Raw genomic sequence first — 8456 nt, forward strand, 5'->3', positions numbered from 1 at the left:
AAACACTCCATTCCTGTCTTTGCTGGTATACATTAATGAAGAGTTTGAATTATATGAGGAAAATACTTCTCCTGGGAATTGTATGGTGTAAGCAAGGTTCAATTATGTTTATATTGTATTAACACAAGGCATACAGCAGTAACAATCTAAATGTTTACCTTAAAAGGCTGAGTTCGCTAAAATGTCTGCACATGGTCTCATTTCAAGGTTTCTTTATGAGGCTGCTATAAAGTATAATTCTCCGCTTTCATCAGCTGATGTTATCATCATTAAATATACTTTATACTGGCAATATTTAACTTTACAAAAGTTGAAATACAATTTAAATACAACACAGTTCTATGTAACTAGTAAATATGTAACTAATCTCACATTAAACACAGTTTCCATTACAGATCACTGCAATAAAAAGAAACCAACACTAATCTGAACTCATTGATATGTAGGCAGCATAACTGTTGAAGTGACATGTTCATCATTTCACACATTTTAATGTTTCCACTTGCTGTATATAAGTGGCTCATGTGAATGTGAGATGTTTTCCCCATGTCATTTAGATGCTATAATAATTGTACACACTTTTTGCCTTTAAGATGCATATAATCATACATTTTTATGCTCCCCATATTCATGTTTTGCTTTTCCTATGTACTCATGAAACTTCACAGTCATTAGAACTTTGACTGCAGTTGATTTGCTTTGCACAGGATTCACAGCTAATTAGATCTAACAATTAACAAACTAAGCCTGTACTATCCCAAGATTTAAATATTCTGATTGCAACTGCAGTGCAAAGTACCTGCAGAAAGAAAGCAGGTACACATAAAGCTTCAAAGAGAGTATGTGTGAATGTGATGTGGTGATTTACACCGAGCAGTATCTGATCTGACATGGTGCTGGATTTACTCATTGATCTACGTCTGTTACTCTCTCATCTCTATGAGCATCCACAAGAACTGCTGGGACATGCAGCTGATAAAATCTCACTATGAGTAACGCAGTGTGTTTGACTGCGCTGTTTGTGGAGATTTATGACTTCCACACATTTTGCCTTGCAGAGGCTTCATCTTGCAAACTGTGTGTGCCTCCATAGCAACATTATCAGACAATACAGGCCTGTGCACTACAGTGTATTAATTATCTGATGTTTGTTGGTTAAAGGAAAGGTATGAACACATCTTCTAAGCTAATGTGGACTTGACTGAGAGGTGAGAGTCAAAAAGAAAAAAAATGTTTAGGGCAATCAACAGAAATCAAATAAAAAGCAGAGAATCCTCCATGCACGCAGGTAAAGTATCTGTTTGAATAGACTGCCAACATAGCCCAAAGGCAACGGTGATAGATAACCTGACAAATCCAAAATGAATTACCAAGACATTATCAGCATATACAGTTTTGATGGAAATCCAAAATTGCATTGTATAACTAATAGATGCACCACCCCCAGAGGTCAAAGAATTGGGTTGCAGCATGAAAAGGATTTTGGTGCAGCGGCTTTCGTTTCTTCTTGTTTATATCACAACAGACAAATGTGCTGCGCTCTTTGCTTTTGCATGCTGGGGCACAAAGAAATAGCTGGTTGGCATTGTGATCAGAAATTTTAGCTTTCGTTCTTTTATCAAGGGGAAAATACCATGGAAGGAAAACATGAGATGGAACCAATATGTGGAGGAATCCCTTTACACTGAAACAAATGTGATACATTACAGGAAATAGGATGATTAAGCACATATAGACCAGAAAGCGTTATTTGAAGATTATCAGAGACCACAGTCACCTTGACCGCAGCCTTTCGGCTGCTGCCGTCTGGCAAGTGGTACCGCAGCCACGTTCTGTTGCCTGATAAACATTTGCCAAACACACACACACACACACACACACACACACACACACACACATAGCGTGTTAGTTGTGTTAGTTGTTATGTTGTGTACTGTTTAACCTAAGCCCTAAACCTGTTATGGCAGCTTATTTCTTTTACTGTATTTGCAGGGTCATTAAAGTGCCCATATTATGAAAAAATCACTTTTTCTGGGATTTGGGGTGTTATGTTTTGTCTATGGTGCTTCCACACACATACAAACTTTGAAAAAAATCCATCCATGCTGTTTAGAGTGAGATACGGTTTCTGAATGTGTCCTGCCTTCAGTCTCTCGGTGAGCTGTTCAAAATCGGCACGGCTTGTGACGTCACGAGCAGGCTAACCGCAACCATTAGCTCGTAGCGTTAGCATGCTAACGCTAATGCTAACGCTAGCATGCTACCTCGTTCTCAGTAGCAAAGCACTGCTACAACACACACAAGTTCACCATAATCTACAAAAGAACTACTTACATGTGTGCCCTCATTTAGAAGTCTCCCAGCTAATCCTGCCTTGTAACTGACCGAAGTCAGCCTTTCTTTTACTGTCTATGGAGCTAGCTAGCTGACATGATCTACATCTGAGCTACTGGGCATGTGCAGTGCAATCAAAGATAGTACAGAAGAAGAAGAAGAAAAGAGGTCTCACTCTGTAGCTAAAACAGAGACCAGCTGAAAAGAGGATCTGCAGCAGTGAGAGAGAGCACTGCCGTACAACACAAATATGGTGTTTTTTGAAAATTAAACCATGTAAACCTATTCTGGTACAACCTTAAAATACAATTATGAACCTGAAAATGAGCATAATATGGCTGCTTTAATAAATATGTTATTATATTGTGCTAACATGTGACAGAAATATTTTGTAACACCAATGAATGACAATGGTCAGCAAAGGTCAATGTCGAGTTCAATTCATTATAGGGTTCATCTCTTAAGTTATTAAAAATTAAGATATTTACATTTATACATGTATTTTTACTGTTTTGATAAAATGAAAAAATACTATACATTTGAAATATAATGACATACAAGAGTAGAAAATTCCCAGTTTGGCAGAAATAAAAATGACCTAATTAAATTCAGATATTAACTCCACATCCTTCTTTGTATAAAAGATCTGTATGGAATTTGCAAAAACAAACAAAAACTAAATTGGGATCTACAAAACTGGTAGATCCCTAGTACTTTGGCATGCCTTTTTCTGAAAAAAAAAAAAAATCCTTGGTTTTGATGTTTCCACATTCCTATTGCCTTACTGAAAGAGGAATCTCTGGGTCATTGTCAGCCCCCATGCAAAATTTCTTTCATGCTCCGTTGCTTTAAATGCAGCTCCCACTGTAAAATGTTTGATGTTATCTTAGTTATTTTACAGCAGAGTACGGTTACAGAGTATGCCATTGGGTCCACACTTTCACAGTGACATGCATTAGCATGACAGGAACGTAAATCATTGGTCATCAATGTACTTCCATAGCATTACATCTATTCAAAATCAGATTATGTCCATTTAGCTTTGGTAAAACTAGAGGGGTTGTTAAAGGAATAGTCAAACATTTGGGGATTTTGCTTATTTGCCCTCTTTCCAAGAGTTAGATACAAAGAACAGTATCATTCTAATTGTCTGTGTGTTGAGTTTGAAGCTGGTGTTAGGAGCCAAATTAGCTTAGCTTAGCATAAAAACTGGAAAAAGGGGGATACAGCTAGCCTGGCTCCCTCCAAAGCTCAAAAATACACCTATAAGCACCAAAGGCAAATAAGCGCATTTCCCCAAAATGTCGAACTATTCTTTTAAGAAGCTAAACTACATGATGATACAGACCACAAAGGAGTGTTTGTTTAGCAGGCCATCTGAGCCTGCTCTCCATGTGAGTTTGTTCTGGGACTCTTTAGTGCAAGTCTGGCTGTAGCCCACAGCTTCCACAGGCCTCCTCTTTTGGATGCAGTGTAGTAAAACCAGGTAAGCCCCATTAATGGGGCTTCTCAAGTCTAGACTGCTGTTGAGGAGATGGACCTTGGTGATGCCAAGATCTTCCAGCGCTGCCTTCACATTCAGTTCATCTGAGCTAAGGATGTGGGAAGGCTTGACCAGGTGTAGGGCTGCAAGCTATAGCAATACCTCTCATCCAGTTGCTAGTCCACAGGAACCGGCCTCAGGAGGCCCTTCATGATCTCCTTGCGTGATCTGGGTACATAGGGAGGAATGGCATAGGAGCCCTGTAGGCTACCACTCCTAAGCCTGCCTGTGTTATGGTGCTTATCCACTGCTAGTACCAGCTCTACTCTACTTGACTTGATTTGACTTGACTCGGCTCGGCCGCGGTTCCCTGTCCTCCATTTTCCATTGCAGATTTAGTACCGCCTCATGCCTGATAGCGATGCCACAGGAAACTGCCATGACCACAACACGATACACACACAGAACATCGAAGGTGTGTTGTTTTTTACTCTCTGCAAGAAAAAAATTGTTTCAAAAGAAGCTGGAGGCAGCAAAAAAATAAAACACCACTAGCTAAACTATTTAAAAATGGTAGGTTTGTTCAGGACACCCCCGTCTGTCGCTAGCAGTGATTAGTGTCGATTCTCTCTGACCAATCAGTAGTCTGCAGGTTTATACATCACCTTTTGGTATCGCCTCAGCCCGCTTGGAACCTCGATGGAGGTGATACTAAAAAAAATACCTGTTAGCAGATACCAGGGACTTTTTTTCGTAATGGAAAACCAAAAAAGGCGAGTAGAGTCGAGGCGAGTCGAGCAGGTACCATATAATGGAAAAACGCCATTAGTAGCTTTAAAGGCTTATAATTAAATAAAAGCAAGATATCCAGTGCCCACATATGTGCAGATTGACCAATGTAACCATTCTCTTCGAACAGCTTAGGAGCTGCATAAGATGGAGAGCCACAGAACGCTGGGGCGGCTGAGGAGCTAAAACCAAACTCACCCATTTTGATCCTTAAGTGCATTAAGGAAGCAGCATGTGAAGCTGGGGAAACACGTCTCCAACTCACAGTCCATCAGCACCGGATCCCCCCAGGGCTGCGTTCTTTCTCCTCTGCTCTTCTCCCTGTACACCAACAGCTGCACCTCCAGTCACCAGTCCGTCAAGCTTCTGAAGTTTGCGGACGACACCTCCCTCATCGGCCTCATCTCTGATGGAGACGAGTCCGCCTACAGGTGGGAAGCTGACCACCTGGTGACCTGGTGCAAGCAAAACAACCTAGAGCTCAATGCTCTAAAGACAGTGGAGATGTTTGTGGACTTCAGAAAGAACCCAGCCCCACCTGCCCCCATCACCCTCTGTGGCTCCACAATTGACACTGTGGAGTCTTTCCGCTTCCTGGGAACTACCATCTCCCAGGACCTCAAGTCGGAGCTGAACATCAGCTCCCTCGTGAAGAAAGCACAACAGAGGATGTACTTTCTGCGGCAGCTGAAGAAATTCAACCTGCCAAAGACAATGATGGTGCACTTCTACACAGCCATCATTGAGTCCATCCTCACATCCTCCATCACCATCTGGTACGCTGCTGCCACTGCCAAGGACAAGGGCAGGCTGCAGCGTGTCATTCGGTCAGCTGAGAAGGTGATTGGCTGCAATCTGCCGCCGCTCCAGGACCTATACGCCACCAGGACTCTGAAGCGTGCTGGAAAGATTGTGGCTGACCCCTCCCACCCCGGTCACAAGCTCTTTGAGCCACTCCCCTCTGGCAGGAGGCTGAGGTCCATCAGGACCAAAACCTCACGCCACATAAACAGTTTTTTCTCCTCCGCCACTAGCCTTATTAACAAGGCCCGGAATCCATCCTGACTCTCTCCACACCCCACCTCTCATGCCACTGTACCTACTCTGCTGTAGCGTTCCTTTTTACTACTTTTTTTACTTTTTTTACTACTGTTTAACTTATTTTACTATTTATTTAAATTTATTTTATCGTTATTAATACATACTGTGTGTATATGTTTATACTTATATTGTTTATATTATTTTTATCCTTCTTATATTTGTATGTGTGACATGCTCCAACAACACCATGACAAATTCCTCGTATGTGCAACGTACTTGGCAATAAAGCCCTTTCTGATTCTGATTCTGATTCTGAGAAGACGTTCTCAGCCTTCAGTTCAACGTTATTATCATGCTGGGAAAAGAGAAAAGAGAGAAATGTTTGAGGCATTAGAAAGTTAATCAGCTCTCCTGCATATATATTAGTTGGTTTAAAGTATGAGAACCTTAAAACCCTAAATGCAAAGTCACAAGTAAAGCAAGTGTTGCCTGGATTCATTATTCAACAGCTCTAAAATATTAGTTCTATAAAAGTATCTTAAAATGATGTATTTTCCTTAAAAACAAACATTCTGTTGTTTTTATGTTCTGCACTGGGAATCTCCTCTCTCATTTTACAGCAAACTGTACTGCTCACAATGTTCACCTAAAGGCTTGCTGTTGACTTGTACCATATGTTTGACTGCAGACAGGACCTAAGAAAACCCAAGCTTGCCCTCCAGGTCTGAAAGGCACCCCCTGGTGCTGGTGCTGATACGGGAGAACAGGTTTCCTCCACTGGCATACTCCAGCACTAGGTAGAGCCTCTTGGGGTTGGGGTGAGCCAGCTTCTCCATGCAAGAGATTTCTGGGTCAAAAAGCACTTCTGATTGCTTGCCCAGATGCACCTTATCCAGGATTTCTACTGCAACTCTCTTTCTCTACCTCTTCTATTATTCAATATTCCTTATGTTATGAAGTACTGATTTTCCTTTATGTTTTGATTTTTATTAATTCATGTCTGTTTATCACCATCATTGTCATGTTGCACACACGCTGCTGGCTGTGAAGGCTGAAGATAGTGTGGATTAGTGGGTTGCTGGTTGATGAGATGGCCTCTGACATCTGGAATGACATTGTGTAATATGTTGAGCTGACTGAAGGGTCTTCCATGAAATTAATGTGTGTCTTCCCATTTATTTTAAAACTGAGAGTTTCCAACTAATATGTGAATCAGGTAACAAGTCATTTGCTCTCACAGAAAAGCCACTTAATCTTTCCTCCACTCCCCTTAAGTTTGAAAAACAAGTTGTGGTCATCTTTACAGAGTTTTACAGTTCTTTTGACAAAATATAATATGATCTACATAATTAAATCAAGTAATCACAACGACCTAATCTGGGTTTTACCAAGATAATGATTAATTTCAATAAGATTTGTTGTAACTTAATGAAAGGAATCAACAATTGAAACTGTTAAAGGGGTCACCTTAATCAAGGTGTCTGAGTGCTGAACGATGATCCGTTGATCCTGGTGAAAATGAGGGGATCATATCAACACTTCAAAGTAGGACTAACACCTTATTAACATATGGAGAATCAGTAAAATGTTAACATTATAACATAGCAAACCGTCTTTCTTGTAATTAAAATAAGACTTTTTAGAACATGATGTCAGAAAGGGAACAAAAGAGAGTATTTAGGTTGCCCTTTTAGATGTATAATTAACAAAACATGAGGTGTATTCAATGGGTTGTTTCCATTATACTGTGTTCTTAGTTCGGACAAAACCCAGAAATGTTATATATATAAACTCATTGACATGTCTGAAAACATGTTCCCTGTAAAATGTGTTATTCTAATTCTTAATCTGGGCCCTTTCCTCTAAAGAGAAAAAGAAGCTGAGATTTGGAGGGCAGCTCTGAGAGGTCTGGCCATTTGGTGTCATGTTGAATAAACACAAAGGTGCTGGAGTTTACTGAAGGGGAGGCTCAGGCCCCCATGCTGATCCTGTTTACGTGTTTGGGCCAGGTTTTGTTTTAAGTTGGAGGTGCTAAACACCTTCCCCCTGAGATAAAAGATGATTAATGCCTTTGAGTGAGCGACGCTTTCATAGCTCAAGGCTACTTAAGCACTTCATTAGAGTGAGCTCGGGCCGGTCGACACACTCGAGCCACTGGGTCCCTCGAAGCAGAAACAAACAAGCTGTAGAGATATCCTTTGAAGTGGCCCCTGCTTGTAAGAACTCCATCCCACAAAGCATTCAGCATGGAAATTTGATTAGCTCTCACTTTTTTGAGCACACACCACTTTGAGAGCTTGTTTTCAGGTGACTTTTGGGGCTGAAGCTTGATCCCATATAAATATCAGAGGCATCAGTGAGCAGAGGGACACTCAGTATTTGGCAGCTGAGGAGCAGATTGGGACTAAAGCCATGGATGTACCCCGGCCATTTCTTCTCCTCCTGTGTGCCCTCCACCTGACCTGTAAGTACTGTTTGCTCTATTCTATTCTGCTGCAGCTGTGACATGTACTGTATAGAAGCAATTATTCATGAAACGGACTGACACCAATCTGCTCAAATATACTTATGTATCCCTTATGATATGACTGGTAAACATGAGTGTCGTAGAGGGTGTGTGGCTGAACAGCAAGGTGGGCTCAATTCACTTTATAAATATTGATATATTTTTTCATGCAAATCCCAAATGAAAATTTCCAGATGAATAATGGTCATGCATGAAATAACAGAAATTGATAGCGTTTTTCTTGGAAAGCTATTGTTATAAACATTCACTTGGCTGGGCATAAGAAACTGCTAATTAATGCTT

The sequence above is a fragment of the Sander lucioperca genome, chromosome 9 (genome assembly GCF_008315115.2).
Source record: "Sander lucioperca isolate FBNREF2018 chromosome 9, SLUC_FBN_1.2, whole genome shotgun sequence".
NCBI lineage: Eukaryota > Metazoa > Chordata > Actinopteri > Perciformes > Percidae > Sander > Sander lucioperca.